Here is a 21,162-nt window from a genome sequence, read left to right on the forward strand (position 1 = left end):
TTCTAAGTGGGTGAAATCAGCATATTAGGACATTAGTTTTGAACTAAAAAACCAACTTGATTTGGGTTTACCCTGGCATCGCATAGTAGAAGAGGGAACAGCACAATTTCATTGTCCGCAAGACATGAATTAAATACTGCCCGTTACGGTCTTGTCAAAAAACGGTAATGGGTTGATGCCAGATGCAATAGTGGAATGCTTAGCAATGGCAAAACACCACAGTCGTATAAGTTCTCTTGATGCTGTACTGCCTTAGTGTGAATGGTAAGAGTGTTTGAAGCAAGAGGCATTATGTTCATTACTTGAGCTGCTACACTCGGTCCCTGCCGGTGGCAAGTTATCTTTTGGTCCACTTTCTTCACCTTTATTCTATATACTACAGATAACACCCCCTTACTTTCTGGCGTTATTGTCTGTTAGTTCTCATTAATATTGTGTCTAACAAGAAAACGAGCCCTTAAGCGTCATCTCCTTTCCTACACTCGGCATAATGTCCTGGTCTAATGAACATATAAAAACACTGTTTTGGGGGCTTCACAGTTTGTCACCATAGCCCAATGCCCAAGAATATGCAGAATTTCAATGAATTTGTCTTGCTTCTTGAATTTCAAGCTCTCCCCTAGAAGAACACCCTGAAAATTGCACGGACCAGGAAACTCATGAGAATAATAATTGCCCTGCATTTATAATTGCACCTGACAGCCATCCTATGCCTCGTAAGGCCACAATTCCTTGCCTGGATTAGGAGATGTCTTGCTGGAGAGTAGAGCAGTCTTATGAATTTTGTTATTGGTTGGTGCAAAACACGATCATCTGCAAAAAGGCATATCTTGGACCACACTTTGAGTGGAAGGTCTTTAATATATGTGTGAAATAGGAGCAGCCTAAGGACAGAGCCCTGGGCTGCTTCTCATTATTTCAACCTCCAGAGCAGAGAAACTAAAGAAAGTGCACATATTTACAAAAAAGTAAACGTTACTGCCAATATATAGCACGCTAACTGCATTTTTCTACACTGAATTTTAAAAATTCTTTGCACCAGCAGAATTGAGACATGTTTGCCACTGAAGTTCCAGAACTAACAAAAAATTACATTCATTCAATCTTACTTCATCTCAAATTTGATGCTCCTAGGTACAGTGACCATCGAAGTGGCTATCTAACTGTAAAAAATGCCTGTATCATCACTCCACAAAACACTTGTACACTGCTTATAAGTCTGCATTTGGCGCATATACTGTCCTAAAGAACTCTAAATCTAAGTTTCCTTATAACGACTAATGTTAAAATTTTGGATATATCGATGAACCTGTGCACTGAACCATATAATTGGAACCCCATTGCTATATCTATCCTTGTGCCTGAAGAATGCACCTCTTAATATGCACATTTGTGAAAATTTTTCTGTCTCCTGCAATGATTGCCTATGTCCTACTTGCCAGAATGATTATGTCGTGGTTACTCCAGTGATTGTTCATGTGGCTGGTGTCGCAAAACTATTTATTTGCTGAAACAAAACACTCACATCCTGGTTCTCAAAATTACGAAGAAAATCCAGTGCCCTTCAATTTCACAAATTTTTCTAATCAAAACTTTTTCCAGCAATCAGATACTACGTCTACATTGCCTTACAACAATGTACACACCTATAGGTAAAACTCAGTTTAATTTTTTTTATATTTACTCATAAATTACATCATTCTCTCGATGCAATCATCTTCACAGAGTGAATTGTTTAGAATTTGCTAACGCATTTGATAAGGTCTGTCATAAACATTTACTTTAAAAGTAAGTCATCTGGACTTCAGCACTACATCCTTTATTGCATTGGATGCTTACTACCAAACTGCACTCACTTTGTAACCACAAGTGGCCATTACTCACAACTTTGAAGCATAACTTCTGGTGTACTACAAGGCTCACTACTCCGCTAGGCCCAGTTTGTTCCTCATTTATACCAACAACCTCCCTTCCTTGCTATCACCTAACATTCACTCATCATTTGCTGATAATGGTGTTATCGCTTGTGAAACACAGACGATTTTAATCACCTGCCATAATTACTGTAGCTAACTGGTGTGAACATTGCTAAATGAAAGTAGGTGTTAGCGAATGTAAAGTCATGCATGTGTCCTGTTAAGTAATTGTCCCTAGGAACTTGTTAGGTATTTTAAATACCTCGGTGTGCAGATGTCTGTTAACTTATTCTGGAATACCCTTACTGACTACAAAATTAGCAATATGCTAACCAGTGCTTGGCTTGTGCCATAAATTTTCGGCCACTCCATCCTTAAAAATACTTCTTTATTCTATCCTTGTACGACCAAACAAAAATATGCACATGCATGTGCCTTTACCACATTTTGTAAACAAATTTGTTCAGTGCCTACAAACAAGCCTTGCAAATGCCTTTTGCCCTGCTTACACTTCAGTGGCCTCAGCGCACCGTAAGGGCACAGGGCCCCCTTAGAAAAAACGTTATGGGTCTTACAGTGACTTGATTCAAGACCGACTGTACAATGACGGTTGATTCAATGTGATATGATACTGTGGTTGATGAATGAGTTAGTTGTGGAGTGTTGGATAATGGTATACCTAACTTGTGAAAAAGAACCAAACATGCAAATTTATAATGAGGAAACAGTGACATCAGTGAGAGATTGGTTTCTGTGGCAGATTCATTTGCAGTTCTATTGTAATTACAGAAGATGAAAATTGAATTATCTTGAGTGAGTACAAATGAACTAGTATTTAGTTTGTGAATAGCAGTACTATCCTAAAAATCATGCACAAGAGATAGCAAGGGAAGGTAGGTTGGTGGTACTAAATGAGGAACAACTGGGCCTAGCGGAAGTAGAGACATTGTAGTACACCAGCAAGTTGAGCTTCAAAGTGTGAGTAATGAGCCACTTGGGGTTACAAAAGTGAGTGCAGTTGGGTAGTACGCCATCCAAATGCATAACGGATGGTTTAGTGCTGAAGTCCAAGATGACTTACTTTTAAAAGTCAATGTTTATGACAGACCGTATCAAATGCGTGAGCAAATTCTAAAACAATTCACTCTGTGAAGATGATTGCATCGAGAGAATGATGTAATTTATGAGTAAAATATAAAAAAAATTAAAACTGAGTTACTTTGATGTAGTATTTTGAAATTCATACGGAGTAGTGTGACTCTGTGCTAGCAGTGTAGGGCAATGTAGACGTATATTGATTGCTGGAAAAGTTTTGTTAGAATATTGGAAGGGCACTGGTATTTTCTTCGTAATTTTGAGAACCAGGATGTGAGTGTTTTGTTTCAGCAAATAAATTAGTTTTGCGACACCAGCCACATGAACAATCACTGGAGTAACCACGACATAATCATTCTGGCAAGTAGGACATAGGCAATCATTGCAGGAGACAGAAAATTTTTTCACAAATGTGTCATATTAAGAGGTGCAGCACAAGGATAGATATAGCAATGGGTTTTCCAGAATTATATGTTCATCGTGCACAGGTTGATCATAGTCCAAAATTTTTTAACATTAGTCGTTATAAGGAAACTTAGATTTAGAGTTCTTTAGTGACAGTATATGCGCCAAATGCAGACTTATAAGCAGTTTACAAGTGTTTTGTGGAGTGATACAGGCATTTTTTACAGTTAGATAGCCACTTCCGATGGTCACTGTACCTAGGAGCATCAAAATTTGAGATAATGAAGTAAGATTGAATGTAATTTTTTGTTAGTTCTGGAACTTCAGTGGCAAACATGTCTCAATTCTGCTGGTGCAAAGAATTTTTAAAATTCAGTGTAGAAAAATGCAGTTAGCGTGCTATATATTGGCAGTAACGTTTACTTTTTTGTAAATATGTGCACTTTCTTTAGTTTCTCTGCTCTGGAGGTTGAAATAATTGAGAAGCAGCCCAGGGCTCTGTCCTTAGGCTGCTCCTATTTCACACATATATTAAAGACCTTCCACTCAAAGTGTGGTCCAAGATATGCCTTTTTGCAGATGATCGTGTTTTGCACCAACCAATAACAAAATTCATAAGACTGCTCTACTCTCCAGCAAGACATCCTCCTAATCCAGGCAAGGAATTTGTGGCCTTACGAGGCATAGGATGGCTGTCAGGTGCAATTATAAATGCAGGGCAATTTATTATTTCTCATGAGTTTCCTGGTCCGTGCAATTTTCAGGGTGTTCTTCTAGGGGAGAGCTTGAAATTCAAGAAGCAAGACAAATTCATTGAAATTCTGCATATTCTTGGGCATTGGGCTATGGTGACAAACTGTGAAGCCCCCAACAACAGTGTTTTTTTATATGATTCATTAGACCAGGACATTATGCCGAGTGTAGGAAAGGAGATGACGCTTAAGGGCTCGTTTTCTTTGTTAGACACAATATTAATGAGATTAACTAACAGACAATAACGCCAAGGAAAGTATAGGGGGTGTTATCTGTAGTATATAGAATATAAAGGTGAAGAAAGTGGACCAAAAGATAACTTGCCACCGGCAGGGACCGAGTGTAGCAGCTCAAGTAATGAACATAATGCATCTTGCTTCAAACACTCTTACCATTCACACTAAGGCAGTACAGCATCAAGAGAACTTATACGACTGTGGTGTTTTTGCCATTGCTAATGCATTCACTATTGCATCTGGCATCAACCCATGTACCGTTGCTTTTGACAAGACCGTAACGTGCAGTCATTTAATATCATGTCTTGCGGACAATGAAATTGTGCTGTTCCCTCTTACTACTATGCGAGTGCCCAGGGTAAAACCAAAATCAAGTTGGTTTTTTAGTTCAAAAATAATGTCCTAATTATGCTGTTTCAACCACTTAGAAATCAGCCTTAAACTGAAACCCTACACTCCTTCGGCTATTGAAATTTAGGCCTTTCTATGGATACCAACTCTAGGTTATTAGTCAAAATGTACTTTTGGGCTAGTTGGTTCATAATCTGGTCTGTTGTTTTCGCCGGCGCTGTTCTACTAGGATCTAGGTTATTAACACTGTCATCGTCCTGAGCCTTGCTCCTCAGCATTAAACCATTTCCTTGTATGTTCTTTGATAGTGAAAAGGCACTGCAGGTGTACTTGCTTCAATTAATTAACTGCTAGTGGATAAACTTTTTGAAGCAACTGACATTGGGAAGTACATTATCACTGAGAGGTTGCTGTGGTCAAGGAATGTTCAACTTTTGCTGCTTGTCTGCTGTATAAAGTTCTTATGAATGAAACTCAGTTGTATCTGTGAATGTCTGCACAGGGCAAAGTTTAAAATTTTGTGCTATTCTCCCTACTTTCATTGTTGTGCACATGAGATAGCTATTAATACCGTAATTTTTCATACAGGTCTACAACATAAAACTAAATATGTCAGTAATAAAATCAGATTCTCCAATTTATATTAAGCTGAAGTATAGCACTCAGGGGCGTAGCCAGAAATTTTTTTCGGGGGGGGGGGGGGGTTCAACCATACTTCATGTATGTTCGTGCGTGCGTTTGTATGTGTGCGTGCATATATACGCAAGCAAAACTGAAAAATTTCGGGGGGGGGGGTTGAACCCCCCAACCCCCCCCCCCTTGGCTACGCCCCTGATAGCACTGCTGTATGACATGAAACATCACAGTCTTTCAAGTGCTTTTCTTGAAGTGTTGGGGCTGTTCCTTTAACTAAAATATTGAAACTTCTGTGGATGCGCACTGCTCAAAGTAAGACATCTAAACAGTTCTTAAAGCTTGATGTTTGAAGACTCAATGGTGCATCTAGACCTGTGCGCTGCTGCGCCACACCGCCGCTGAAATCCCAAGAGCGATCACAACAATGACATGAAGTAATTGCACTGCGCTGCCATTTGTCTTTTCTTTCAAACTGAACGGGGTATCCAACCCTGCGGCATTCTCCAGCATTAAATGGCAATATCTCAACTCGTTGGATAGTACCTTTTCTTGGAGCCTTGGACCTATTACACTATGCATAAATAAATAAAATAAATAAGTAAATATATCGATGCATTTGTACTCTTTGTTCCTTTAATTTTTACTCGTGTAAACGATAAATTAATACAGAAGTAGACGATGAACTGGGTGCTGGGTTATTTGATTCTTCACACGGACGAATTCACAGCGGAGACGATCGATGCAGCTGGCCAGCAAAAACGCGAACCCGCTTCCACGGTTTTTGCATATTTGTTTATTGCGATAGCAGTTTTATGGACCCTCCATGGGTTTTTGCCGTGGGCGTCGCCGTCATGTTCTGTAAGAAGTCCAAATCGATAACATCGCTCCGCGCATCATATGTTCTACTCATGAGTAAAAGCTAGTGAGCGCTGGCGACAACGCAGCTTAAGCAGAGATGAGAGGAACCGCGGCCACCTCGGTCGCACAGAGGTAGCATGTGCGATAACATTACCTCGCGTGCGAGGCCTGCCGTCGACTGCTCTTCAAGCAGAGAGAAAACGCCCTGCCTGTTTTTTGTTGGGCGAAGGAGCATGAACGAACACCGGGGAAGGGCCCGGGGGCGATATATCTCGGCAGAAATCAGCAAAAAATGCTGTAGTTTCAATGCTTCGTGTTGAGATGACAGAATGCACGAAAACCTTCTCTATCGGCGTTTTATAGTCGTTGCTCTTAATTACTTTGTATAACATTATGATTTGTTGCTATTGCATCATTATATTGCCATTTCGGCGAAACTGTCATTTGTTTTCTAAATGCAAGGGACTACTTCCCCCAATCTCTGTAATCTATAACCTCACTCCCTCTCTTCCACGCCACGCCACCGCCGATCCGGTGCACTTCGCGCCGTTTACACGCCGCTGCTGTTGGTGGAAACACTGGTGCACCGCCTTCGGTGATTTTAGTGATTTCTGACCGGCTCACAGGTCTCCACGAATGTGCATCACTCTTACTCAAGCTCCTCTTATAAATTACCGCAGAGTTATTTATTCTCATAAATGGAGCTGATAATTTTCGCCATATCTAACTTGCATATTTAAGATTACATTCCTTATTTCTACAGAGTAGTATTGTCACTCGCCCCCAGAGAACAGTTGTCAGTGCAAACCTTGAAGTGCCATATTACTAAAATTTACTCATATATGTATTGCATACCATATATGTGTCCATACAAGTCACAAGCCAACTATCACTCAAGTTCTTCACCAGCTCACAAAGGCATATGCGTATTTCAAAGACCATTGATCTCAATGATTACCGAAAGTGATTGTGCTGCTGTGACATCAAGCATGAAGTGCTTTCTAAAATTTCTTTTCAACTTTTTGTAAGCTAAAAAGCTACAACACATATTTTTAGAAAAATTAATAATTGTTAAAATTAAACTTTTTATGGTAACGATAGTCATGACAATTTAGATCATAAAATTAAGAAGCACGTAGGGCATGCAAGTGAGGCTATCATCCAAAACTCATACACACAAAAAAAATTTTTTCAGGACATAGTCGTGGAATTGCCTTTTTTATTTATTTATGCCGAATTCAAGGTTACTTGTGCATTGACAGCTTACCCATGAAAAGTCATGAGGTGCACTGATGCTGCAGTTGACATTTGCAGTGATGTACAGTAACTTACATTTGTGTTTTAAAATGAAAAAAATATTTTTGCATTTCTCATGTGCTTCTGCCCCACAAAAAATTTAAAATTACATTCTTTGGTCTGTGTTATTCAGCAAGATAACTTTCTGCAGACTACTTATTCAGAAAATAATGTAAACCACTATACTAAATGCATGCACCTTGCTTATGAAAACTAAGTGGTTGCAGAAAAATTGAACCAGTTTTGATGCCTACTGGCCCAGTGAACTGTGTAAATAATGCAGACCAGAAAATTATTATTGTTGTGGTATTTTGTTGACAAAAAGCATCCAATTAAACATGTCACAACTTAGATGTTCTAGGTATAAAAATATGTTAAAGCACTTAAAAGGAACCTAAAGGCAAACAACATGAACATACTATTAACATACCATTCAAGAAATAGTGCAGTGTTTGTTTCGGGCTAAGAAAATGTCTAGTTCGAACAAAAATTATATTTAGTGGTCAGCATGACACTACAAATATTCAAACCACCATGCCAACTAGGTCCTGTTGACATTTTCTCCCTTTTGGCAGACAGTCCAGCTGGCGGCGTGAAAGGCAGAAGCAGGTGAGGAAGAAGGAGGGTTTAGCTATTGTTGTGAGCAGACACCACTGTCAGCAGCTGTGGAGAAACTTCTATGGCACGGTAGGTAGAGTTGAGTTGAGGGAGCCGGTCACTGACCGACACTTTTTGCGGTGATTGAAGCTATAGCCATGGATCTCATCGGTTCTTACTTCAAAGAATGAAACAGAAGGAAGCAAGCAGCATTTTATTCCAGGTTTTAATGCATTGAAGTGATCTTTTTTACTATTGGCAGTTTGAGTATCAGTGACTTTTTCTGGGACTCGACTATGTCGCCGCACACAGAGTTAGTAGAATATCCCGCTGGTGGTGCAAGCCTTGTCGTACATTTACTTAATTTCTTGGTGAACAAAGCCCTGGTGCAGATAATACTGACGTTTAGGCATTCGTAAACTTTCACCCATCATTCGAACAAAAAACGTTGTTGGCCTTTAGTATCCCTTTAAGAAAAAAATGTTCTGTTTCTTTGTGACTGAGTGCCCGAGTTCATTTGCTAAGTTGTACTACGTAGACGCACATACTTAAGTAAAATTAAAGGTAATGCAGGCAGCTGACCATAACTTACATTGCTGTTCCCAGCTGTAAATAAGTTTCATAATTACCATGTTAGGTTTTCTAAATGTATCACTCTTTTTATACAAACATCACAGTAAACACATTATTAATATTCAGCACATTTCCTAAAGATCAACTTCATTCCCAGTAAAAGTCCTAATGTTTGCTATGACAGCGTTCAATTCCAGCTAGCCCGGCTACAGTTTGATGCAGCAGCTGTTTAGCATGGCCTGTATTAGTTTCATACTGCTCAAGTCTGTCGACGGAGCATGACCGCTAGAGAACGCGTTCTCAGATGGCGGATTGAGAAACGTTTCATGATGTGAGGTTGCCTAAAGCTGCTTCATTTTATGGTACGTACATTTATGCCCGCGGACCAACAGGCATATAATCATGGTTCATAGTAGTAATAACCATATTTTTGCTGCTGTTTGCAGTCATTGCTTTATACACATCACCTGAATTTAAGTCATTGCTCGTACTTAATGACATTGTGTTGAGTGAGTGACATCACGGTGTTCATGGTGCTGTCCACGAGCCATGAGAACCTAACAAGGGCCTGCCGCCAGCCACCAAGTCCTGTTCCTAAACCACCCATGGGAGGCTGAATTAGCTGTTGAGGTTTGCAAGCGGGTTCGTGCTATGCTACTAGCCACCAGCCACGAGACCATAACAATTAAGGGCCTACTGCCAGCCACCATGGTGCATATGTGCAGATCTCTCGGCTCACATTTGAAGGTCGCCTACCCGCTAGCATGACAGAAGGCACCTCTGTCCATGACTTCTGGGTGGACTTGGCTTCATGTCTGCTTCACAAGTGTCACCCGGCCACCACCGACAAATCCACCTGCCAAGAGTGAGTCCGCTGCTGTGGTTGATGCCAGCATCAAAACTAACAAAGACTGTTTTTGTTTCGAACGTTCAATGGAACTTCATTTAATTACCAAGCCTTGCTTGTCTTAGTAGTTTGGTAACATGTGTGATTTCACTGTGGTTGTTTTTCTTACTTTTTTCTTCATTCCTTTTGTTCTGAATGTTCCACTTTTCTGTGTGAAAAACTGCCTCGTCTTTTCCTGGTCTGAGGCCTTGCCTCAATCAAACAAGCTAACCTGCATTACAGACATTCAGCTCCATTTAAGCTTGCGCAAATAAACTGTATAAATCACACACTATATATTTATTTTGTAGTTAGGGATGCTAAAAACAAGCTGAAGTAATAAATTAGCACTCTAAAATATGCAAAGAAATATACGATTGCTGAACAGGATTAGTGCGGTTCCACCCGTGCACCGTCGTGTGCTAAGCGGTATATTCACAGTGCCATCCTGATAAAATCAATGCAGATTGCATCAAATAGAGTCTCGGATGTCATAGAGACACGCTGCACACACCCCAGAAAGGGAATGGGTAATTATTTCAACTGCTATTTCTTTCTTTGCCTTTTTCTCCCTTTTCTTTCCTAATTTTTTTTTCTCTTTAGCTGTCTTGCTGTGTCTTGGTTTCTCTATATGTCTCAGTGTAGTCGGTCTCTCACCTTCTATGTTTTCGCCTATTTCTTCTATCTGTTACTTCTTTCACTCCCCCCCCCCCCTCTCTCTCTGTTGTCGGTCTCTCGCCTAATACCTGTTTCTCTGTTGCTTTGAAACTCTTTCTCCGTCTGTTTCTTTCGGTGCATTTCTGTGTTTTTCTCTCTCTCTCTATTCCCTTGCTTATCTCTATTTTTTTTCTCTTTATCTTTTTTTTTCTATGTCTTTTGTTGTCTCACTCTCTCTGTGCAGTCGGTTTTGTCGCCTTCTATCTTTTTTTTTCTCTGTTGCTTTTCTTTCTGTCTATTTCTCAGTTTCTATGTTCTCTCTCTCTCTATGTGTAGTCGCTTTCTCGCCTTCTAACTTTTTTCTCTGTCTCTTCCTTTTCTGTCTATTTGTCTGTTTCTATTTTTTCTCTCCCTCTGTACTCGTTCTCCCATCTTCATTTTCTTCCTGGTAACCCTCATGCCTCTCTCCTTCTCACCCTCACTTCCTTTTCTAATAACCTTGCTGAGCTGCATATACTATTCAAGGCTATGCTCTCCTCTGCAAGCGGGCCTGGATAGCCGAGTGGTTATGGTGCTCGCCTTCAAATAGTTAGTTCACTGGTTCGAATCGCGCCTCGACAAAATTTCTTTTTTCGCCAAGAATTTTTTGTTCTCTTTCCTTCTATTTTTTTCTGTTTATTTCCTCTCTCTCTCTCTCTGTGCTATGGTTCTCTCGCTCATGAAGTTATTGCATCATTTGCCGGACAAATCGGCACGCGTCTTCTGGTAAAAAAGCAGAAGAGGAAGAAGGCGACGACAACGACGAAGATGGCATGTGCTGGTTCATGATGATGATCATTTTCTATCTACGGCACACGGCCAACCTCGACTTTAACAGCTGTGCTGTAAAAGGGTGGTTCGTCGTAGGTGGGGCCCATCTTCCAAAGCCACACTGGCCCAGGGTTGCCAGTTAGCTTCCCAGTATAGTCAGTCAAATAGTTGTGCCTCCCCAAACTACCTATATTGTGTGCACATAATGGACGACAATGAAGGCGTGGCTAAGCTTGTTGCTGACCTATCACCAGCCTTGCTGCAATTGTTTTAAACATACGAGGGCTATGTTTGTTTTCAAGTTCTAATTCGTTCAAGGTGAAAACCACAGTGAAATTAAAGACGCTTATGTTTGGAACATGTAGAAACACTTTCCAGTTGCCCCTGTTCATAGTCGCCACTGCAACTGAGGCATTTATTGTGGCGTTGTGCCAGCGTTCTTTATGGCCCCCACATTGAAGACAGCCACCTTTCAGCCAATTCTGTATGCCGCTCACTGTTGTCTACACATTCTGCTTCAATGTTCCTGCACTGTTGCTACACTTTGCTGTCACTCATGAAGGCTTTACCATACACAATACTTTTCAACGATGAATTTCGGCTGTATTGCTGCATGCAGAAATCAAATGACACCACGCACGTCACACATAGTGGGAGACTTAATTGTTCGAGGCATGTTTATGTGCCCAGTGTGTGCTCGGAATTCACAACTGCTACCTCGCACGATCGGAGGACGTACGAGAGGTGCTGTGCAACACGTCTGCACACAACGTCAGACTTTCACTATGGCTTTAATTGATTAAGAAACTGATAGGCCCTCAAAAAAAAACAAGAAAAGAGAAGAAGAAAGAAAAGAGCGCCGCTTTCAAATGCAAGGCAGGGTCACTGCAGAGTTGTTGAGCTTTTATCCTCTAAGCTCTCTCTTTCCCAACCCTTTCGTTGTTCTCTCTTTTTCTATCTTTTTTCTTTGTGACTTTGCAGTGCTTGCTCTCTCTCTGTTTATTTCTTTCTTTGTCTTTCTATCGTTTTCTCTCTTTCTTTCCTTTCTTGCTCGCTCTCTGTAGTCATCCCCTCACCTTCTATCCTTTTTTCTCTTCCCTTTCTCTCAATCTCTTTCTCTTCTTCCTATTTCTTTCTATTTCCATCACTCTCTGTCCTCGTTCTCCCCTCCTCCTTTCCTTTCTCCTTACACTCACATCTCTGCTCCTCATCCTCAGTTCCCTTTCCCACCCCCTTGCTATACTATATACTATACAAGGCTATGTTATGCTCTGCTAACGTGACTGGATAGCCGAGTGGTGACAACGCTTTCCTTCTATTCGTTGGTCCGCAGATTTGAGTCTTGCCTCGCCAAGAAATATTTTTGCCGAGAATTTCTCTCTTTTTCTTTCTTTCTCTCTGTTTGTCTCTTTCTTTCTCTCTATACTCGTTCTCTCGCCCATCCGAGTTATGGCACCCTGTGCTGCAGAAATAGGTGCGCCTGTTCTGGGAGCGAAGCAGAAGGGGAAGAAGACGGCGAAGAGAGCGTGTGCTGGTTCATGATGATAATTTTCTATGATAAACCTCAAGCATAACACCTCTATGGTAACTCTACTCTGCTGTAAAAGAAAAATAGCTTTCAAGCAGATACTTTACTATGCCCTAGCCAAAGATTTGCTTGACCTATCTGCATAGTAAAGTATCTAGTATAACCTATATGCATAGTAAAGTACCTAAAATAACATAGCTATCTGCTTAGTAAAGTGTCTGCACAGCATAAACTTTACTGTGAGTAAAGTTTATGCCACGCTGTGATAAATGTCTCAGTTGGAGTGACGACAGTTTAGAGGTACCTGGAAAGTATGTCTAAGTGTTCCAAATAAAACAGTTTTGAATTTCATTTTGGTTGAAATTTTGCGACCAAGTGGGCTTTGAAAAAAAAAGGTCGCCCTCATACTTAAGGTTAAAAAGCACATATAGTTGTGATGAATTAGCAGTGCAGTCTACACTGAGCCATAGGGGTATGTTATATGTTGTGCTCACTGGTTTGCGTGTACTGCTAGCTATCACTTTAATATTGGCATAAAGGGAAAGTAAAAATATGTGCGTTCATCTGCTTTTTTAAGGTGCAAGCCTTTATGTCTCATGCGGAGGCTGCACCAACAAAATGGTGGCAAAAAACACGGTACAAAAATATGGCACAGATACAGAAAATAATGGTACTAGAAAAAAAAAACAAAAACTCGCAAACGTAAAATGTCCTGAAGCAGCACTGCTGCAACCAAAGCCGTGTCTGAGAACACAAGGTGCCCAACCAAATGGGGAGAGTCGGGGTGGCTGGCGACGTGTCGTATGATGCGCCGTCGCTCCTAACTCATTTCTTGTTCACTTGGTATGAACAAAAATTGGCCTAGAAAGGTAAGAATGTATGACTGATTGAATGTTAACTTTTACAGCCTATGCCAAATTACATTCGCTATTATGTTGGAATTCCTAGGTAAAACGCATCCACAGGAATTCTTTGCTTATTACGCAGTAAAAGGAATTGATGCTGAGAAGTGGTGCATGCACCACGTTTAAAAGGCATTTCAGACATGCACTCTGTCATGGCAGAACCTGGCGCAAATAACACCAGAAGCTGTCGGCCACTGTTTGCAACATGTCTTGTGTATAAGACTCCATCGGCAACAAATATGATAAAAAATATTTCATCGCCTTTTCCCTGTTGCCATTGCATGATTAGACACTCTGAATTGTAAGCTGAATTGTAAGCTTTCCATTGCAATAAAATAAACAGGTACGTTAAAATTTGGTTGCCTGTCTATTTAAGGTATAGATAAGAACGCCTAGAAACTTTAAAAACAGAAATACAGCATCTCTAGGAAGTAATTAGGCCCTTCGAATCCACAGAACTCTTAAGAAAGGGTAAGTGGCCATTGTATAGCTGGTAAAATCACTTTCCTAGAGCGAAGTAGCCAGCTGCACTACATAAGCTCTCATGTTGAGTGCATATAATCTACCAGCAGGGATGAAATTTGTCATACTTTTACACAAGCTTTCTGTTTATTTTGGTGTACTTAACATTTTGAAACATTCGTAAGCTATTAACAAAATATTCAGTTTTACGCATAATGGATACTGAACCGAATATGACAGTATTCAATTCGATGTGTTATATCACTGAATATTTGCACACCCATAGAATATTTGCAGTGTCGGAATTTTCCTGGTGCATATAATTCTCCATGTTGGCTTTACGTGTTTCCTAGAGAAAGCTTTTGTGCCATGTTTTGGAATAGAAGAGCAAAAACTCGTTGATGTGCTACATCGACAAGTTTTCTAGGGTAGCTGTTTTCACTCACATTGACAAGTTTTCACTCTTCTATTTCAAAACATGTCTCACAAACTAGCCCAACAGTTCACGCTTCTGTGCCATGATCATAAACTATTTTAACCAAGCCTTCATAGAGAGTGTTGTACTACATTTGCTTATTGCAAAACAACTGTATGGTTCACATATATTCATGCTCGACAAGCACAGTTGTGTAGCTAGGTGAATAATATGATGACCCATCTGGCCTATGACCAATGGGAGGGTGGAGGGGGTGGGGGGGGGGGAGTTCTTAGGAGTGTACTTACAGGCTGTTAAGAGTGGACAGGCAAATCTGTCTTATTGTTGCATGAGTGGCAGAGCATGTCAGTTGAGAATAAATATGAGGTAAGGATTCGAGGCACGGGTGGTGAGAGAATGGCATGTGAACTGTTGGAAGCATTTCATGATGGGGAAGGAGTGATGTGTGTATTAGTGACCCATCTGTTGAAACTCGGAAAGGCAGAAAAGTTTCTTCAGCATTCTCTTGTGATGGTTGTTAATGTTAAATGGCTGTGACGTTGCACCTTGCCATACTGCGCATGTGTCTGTTCAAGAGCTGTGTGAATAGCAAAATTTTGGGTGGGAAGCGAATTCGAATATTAAAGTGTGAGTGCGAATCAAATCGAATCGAATATTTTTCGAATATTTCTCGAATATTTCTGGAATATTTTTCGAATGCTTCGAAGTGAAATCGCAGAAAAAAGGTTAGAGAGGATTCGTAAGCATATTCTTACGAGATATCAACATGAAAGTGTTTCTTTTTGCTAGGCTGATGAAGGACTGGTCGGATGGTGTTTCATAGTTGTCTTATCAAGGATGAGGCAATGTAGAGGCCGAATTCTATTTATGAACATAATTTGGTGCATTCAAAGTGTTGCCGACAACACTTTACACGTGATAGACAAAGATGTCATTTCCTCAGCCTCTCCTCCTCTTTCAACTCCTGTGGAAGCCCAACTGATGTGGCGGACAAGGGCGTGCTCCTTTCAAGTCTGGAGTTCCAAATCTGCCTTGTAGACGTCGATATATAAGAACATCTGAAATTTTGGATGCTAAAAAGCTTCGGCGTCCGATTTTTCGGACTTCCTGCCCAAATTTCAGGCCCAAAACAGCAATTATTGAGCCTCCAACTTTGCCAGATCTTTCATCTTCATGTTGGAACCAGCGTTTTCTTGAGTTAATACATTTGCGACCGTAACGGAGCTTGAAAGGAAGCTTTGCCGCAGTACGAGAATGTATTGAGGTGAAGCATGTTGAAAATCTAGCGACCACTTCAAATCGGACGTTGACTAATTGTGTCTTGACAAAGTTCGATTGTAACGAAACTTGAAAAACAGCTTTGCCGCAATACCGGTGTGTGATGAGGTGAAGAATATTCAAAATCTTGGGACCACTTCATTCGGGCGTTGACTGTCTCTTGGCAATGTTCGACCGTAACGGAGCTTGAAAGGCAGCTTTGCCGCATAACGAGAGTGTAATGAGGTGAAGCATATTAAAATTTAAAGGGGTCACTTTCAATCGGACGTTGATTGTATTTGTTTTTGGGAAGTTCGAATAGGTTCGAATAGTAAAATTCCAGTGCGAATCGAATCGAATAGCAAACACTATTGGAAAAATATTCGAAATTTCGAATATTCGCACACCCCTAGTCTGCTCCCTTACATATTTGCTGGCAAAGCCACAAATAAAGATTGATGGAAGTTAACACATATCCTGTGTTTCTTGTCGTGAGTGGTCACTTCTGCATTTTATTACCTCCCTGAAGATATGCACGTACATCTTGCCGAGTTATAAGCTTTGTTGAACTATTTATTGTATGTGGCATCGTTGACACAAGATGACAACAGGGCATATGCTAAAGCTCCTGTAGGATCACAGGCCGAAGGTAACAAGCAGCTTACCTTTGTTAGCACAAAAAGCGCTGACATTTAGGATATCACTGTTCGCATATGTTGTAAGTGCTTTAGTGGAGTCTTGTGAGATTAAAATGTGGTGCTCCCACAAAGATTTTTTTCTTTTTGTACTGTCACCAACCTGGAAAACTATGTAGACGATAGGTAAAAGAGATCAGGGTTAGGCAGAATGATGTGATGCCTGACACTGCAAATGAATGCAAGAGTACTTAATTACCATTGTATTGCAAGTGGAATATTATATTCAATATGAACCTCAGCTTGCTTTGCCATGGTGTTCCTGTGGTTGTACACCTTCTTACCACCGTGGCAGGATTGCGAGAACTAACGTCTCTGTCAAAATCTTGTGCAGGTGTGTGACACAAGCAGTCACTGTTTACAACTTCAAGGTACCTCTTACCACCTGTGGCAGTATTGCCAGAACTAACGTCTGTGTCAAATTCTTGTGCAAGTGTGCAAGGGACAAAACAGAAGTGGTCACTGTTTACATCTTTAAAGTCCTAAACAAGCACACCAGACCATGAATGTACAGTGTCTGACAGCTCCAGTGGAATACACATCACGATGGCTGGAGCCATCCCTGTGTGGCACCAGCTAGCCTGTGACAAGCTGCATACTTTTGCTTGCGACAACTGTGTGGGAACAAAAAAGGGACACCGCACAAGGAAAGGCTTTTAGGCAATCTTAACGGCTTGCGGTGAGGGAATTCTGAAAAGGTCTGATGTGCCATCTTGCAATAAAGAAGCAACTTATATACCTTGTCTGTCTTGTGTTAGCAGGAGTCTGATAAACGTAGACAGTACAAGTTCGTGGCTGGCGAAGGATGATGGTGAGGAGATGCCCTCTTGAAACGTTAACCTGCACCCTCCTCCCATCCCCTTCTTGGTGCACTGGAAGTTTTGCCCTCTAGGTATTAGTTTCTTCAGTGGTGCTCCTGAACGGCTTGTGATTGAGCTTGCTCTTACTACCTGCTTTACCCAAGTACCAATTCTGGTGTTGGATTTTTCTTGCTCCGTAGCAATTTTGAATAGAAAAAGAGGCTTCAAACATTACGCAAACGAACAGAGCGTTAAATGATTACCATGGATATTCTGTACACAGACCTCCCCTATACAATTCACTAAAGAGTCCCAAATCATATGCCTGATTAAAGTGTAAGAAAGCATGTAGTTTCTTGATGTTATTTTTTTTTAAACAGTACAATAACTTTGCAAAAACCAGAGTGTCATCAGTGGTGCTTGATATACAGTGCATGAAGCCAGTGAATATAAACTGCAATGATGCCACCAGAAGCATTAGCAAAAGTAAATTCACCCTGATAGAAACCTCATTCTGCATTAAGACTGTCCAGGCTTTATTAACAAAGTATATTCAATAATTTCATTACTTCTAATTGTCCCATTTGCATAATCCTATCTCATCCATACCATGCTGTGAATCCAATAATTATTGACCTACGAGGGGTATTATTAAAGTAGCCAGCTCATTTAAGATACCTGCTAGCCCCAGTGCTAACCTCATTAAATTGGCGGCTTTAATAAGTACTGCGTTGTGTTAATTCCTTCAAGAAATTTTTAGCATCCCCTTGATAGCTATTTTTTGAAGATTTGATGATGCATCTCCCTATCTGATAACAGGCACTTGCCTAATTACCACCCCTTATTTCCAAGAAGCAGCCCCCGTAAGATGCTTCAACGCATGCTATAATCGCAGGTCACCATAAGTTTCCTGATACCACCTTGCTGTTAGTTCTGGCACAGCATAGTTTTCATAAATCATTTTCTTGCAAAGCTCAACTTGCTTCCTTGACCAACTGCACCCATAATTTTTGACCATGCTTCAATATCTATTTTTCTTGATTACTCGAAAGAACGCAATAATGTGAACCATAAGCTACTACTTTTCAGAGAAAATTAATGAAATATTGATGATCATCTCCTATACCTAGCCTGAGTATATACTTCCTTAATAATCATTTTCATTTTGGAGCATATATATGTGAAGGCACGAAATCTGAAGTACCACTGGGGTCTGTCATAGGCATTTCGCACTTCTTTAAGGGTGCGATGCAACAATTTTGAATTAATCCTGCAATAAGTTAGCAGAATTACTGCCTTGCGAATCGCTTGCCACATTTTTAAAAAAAGTAAATTGATATGGGCTCGTTACAGAGGCTGGAGTTGGTGGTGATGCTGGCCACCGCATCAGCACTAATTAATGAGACAGAGGACGGCGCGTGTACAATTAAGGCACACACACGCGCGCGCGTACTATGTATGCTTCACTGCAATACATTCCGTGCACTTCACCGCATGACACAACTGTGTTGCGGCAATGTTGACATTTAGAAAGAAGTTTAGGTGTTGTGAATGTAAGCTAGACAATGCTCCTTGCAATAAAATATCTATTTTATTTCCCTTTTCATTTGTACACAACTAGCTAAACAGACACTGCTTAGAAAAACGATTGTCATCATCGGCGACAGCATCGTTAAACAGCCACTCGGTCAATAACGTCGGGCGAACGCCTGTTCATATACCGTCGCTGCCAACTTGCGCATTCCATATCGGTCGCGCGCAGTTACGCAAGACAAATTCGCCCAAATGACAGTCCAACTGATAGCGATCGATCCTCGATCACGCAACACACGCACTTACCACACATCCACGCAAAATCGCATAACACATGGCTTTTATTTCATGTTCGCACAGCTCATTATCAATCGGCCAACACTTCGGGATATTGACGTTACCAACAAGTAACGTTGGGCGTTACCTAATATAAGCACCGCGGAGAAGGTCCCTCCGCTCATAAAAGCGTCTACTGAACACGACGACATCGCAGGAAGTAACAAAGGCACAACGACTTGCATATGAATCACCTTCTACTCTTACACAACGCGACCACGTCGACCACGTCCCCACGGGCAGAGGCGGTTCTCGCTAACGCACACACACGGAGAACAAGCCACCATAGAGTTTTCACAAGTTAGTGAGAAACTCTACGGTAACCACACTACCTAAGCCGCCTAAAAAAATTTCCAGCCGAGCTACTTTGCCGCCACCTACTTATACGCTTCAAGCCAAGTCAAGCCAGTTTTAAGCGGCTATATGGGTGCGCCGAACGCTTTTGCCACATTTTGTCTCGTGCGCCCTGGGCGTACGAGACACTGCCGTTCTTCAATCATACGAGTTGCGAAAATCCTGACACGCCATTGGCCGAAGTTGCGGGAGTGTGCTGATTGTCGCGTTCTCTGTTGACCAAGAAATAAACTGAGAAGCGCGAATCACACGAGGGAGAACAGTGAAGAGCGAACAATATGTGGTCCACAAAATAGCGCTGCATTTTATTTTTATATAACGCTGAAGTGGCTGGGTTAATCCTGTGGCCAGGACCATTGACGATACGGGCGATGCGGGCAGAGAACATCTACCACTTTAGAGAACGGAAACTGTACCTTAAGGGTAGCGGCGGCGTACTGAACTGCAATAAAGCGAGGCGAGATGGCGCTGCAAGTACCATCATCATAGAGTTACTGTATATGCTACCAAGGTAGCATATACAGTAACTCTACATCATCACTGGAGACCTACCGAACTTTCAAGCAGGAAATTGCAAAAGAAAAGATCTACGATAATTCTCGGGGTAGTTCTCTGCTGTTTGAGGCCAGGACGGGAGTATTGGCTTGGCCTCGAGGAGTTACGGAGTCGCCCTCTATCGGGCGCGCCTCGATTGCGTGCTAGGCAGGATGCCGCCGGCGCGCTCCCCATAGGTTTTGCTGTCGGCGCTCTACAAAAACACCTCGCGGAAGCCCTCCAGGGCATTTCTGTAAGTACTTTCGAAATGAACTGTGTTCTTTACTGTCAAGATAATCATTTTCGACGAGCTGAAAGCACAAGATTGTCTACAGTCGCTGTCTCTTCGCAGAAAACCGAGCACCCGTTTCACGCTGTCACCGCGTTGGACACGCTGTCACCGCGTTGGAGTTTGCACTCGCTGAGTGCAAACTATGGGAAATATCTCGTTAGAGTAGACTGCCTGTATAACCAAACGGAGCATAACAGAAAGAAGCCTCAAGCCAGCGATCGCGCGGGTTCGCGACGACTGACGGTGCCTCTACATGTATGAGCGTCTGCATGCATGTTCTTACTGATGGTTTCGCTTTTGCTACGAGCGCGTTTTGGCACAGCGCTGTGAACTTTAGGCCGCAAAACATGAGAATTTGTTAGTAAACAAACAACTACTGTTGCGCGGACGCTATCAGAGCAGTTCAAAAACAATTTCCTTACAACTGCGGCTTCGGTGTGCATGACAACTTTGCGATGCCGTCCCGACGATTCAGTGTTTTTTTTTTTCTTTTTTGGTCTAAATTCGGGTACGTTTCAATGTCATTTGACAAGTTGTCTCGCACTGCGTATTGATCGGTCTTCTCAGCGGGCAAATGCCGCTGCTTATGTTTCTTTATTCCGCGCATTCGTTTCGTTTGGTGCTTACACAAAACGTGAGCAAATGCGACGCCTTTTTTTAATGCTCCTTAATTATCGTTCCGTTCGCATTCCAGTGAACTTGCCGCTCTCTGTCATCAAAATTCATAGACCAAATCTTCACCATTTCGAGATTGCTGGTGGAAGAAGAACCAGTCTACGAGCGAGCATGTAGTAGCATGCGACGCCTAGGAAAAGAAAGAAAATACAGTAACGCGGGAGAATCAATACATCGACTGACAAGGAGAAGATGGCTTTCGCCTTCTAGTCATCTTTAACGAATGCATAAGGGACCCTGTGCGTTTTTTAATTCAACGTATCTAAACAATGACTTGCGCATCTGC

The 21,162-nt window shown here is 41.5% G+C and overlaps 1 long non-coding RNA gene across 1 annotated transcript; it reads left to right on the forward strand.

The window, feature by feature from the left end:
* Positions 1 to 8,160: 8,160 nt before the first annotated feature.
* On the forward strand, positions 8,161 to 17,083 carry LOC119395638 (uncharacterized). The gene is made up of 3 exons (XR_005184275.2): positions 8,161 to 8,233; positions 9,264 to 9,581; positions 16,687 to 17,083. It is a non-coding gene; the product is annotated as an uncharacterized LOC119395638 (long non-coding RNA).
* The last annotated feature ends 4,079 nt before the right edge of the window (positions 17,084 to 21,162 follow it).

Source organism: Rhipicephalus sanguineus, chromosome 6, assembly GCF_013339695.2.
Source record: "Rhipicephalus sanguineus isolate Rsan-2018 chromosome 6, BIME_Rsan_1.4, whole genome shotgun sequence".
NCBI classification, from domain to species: Eukaryota; Metazoa; Arthropoda; class Arachnida; order Ixodida; family Ixodidae; genus Rhipicephalus; species Rhipicephalus sanguineus.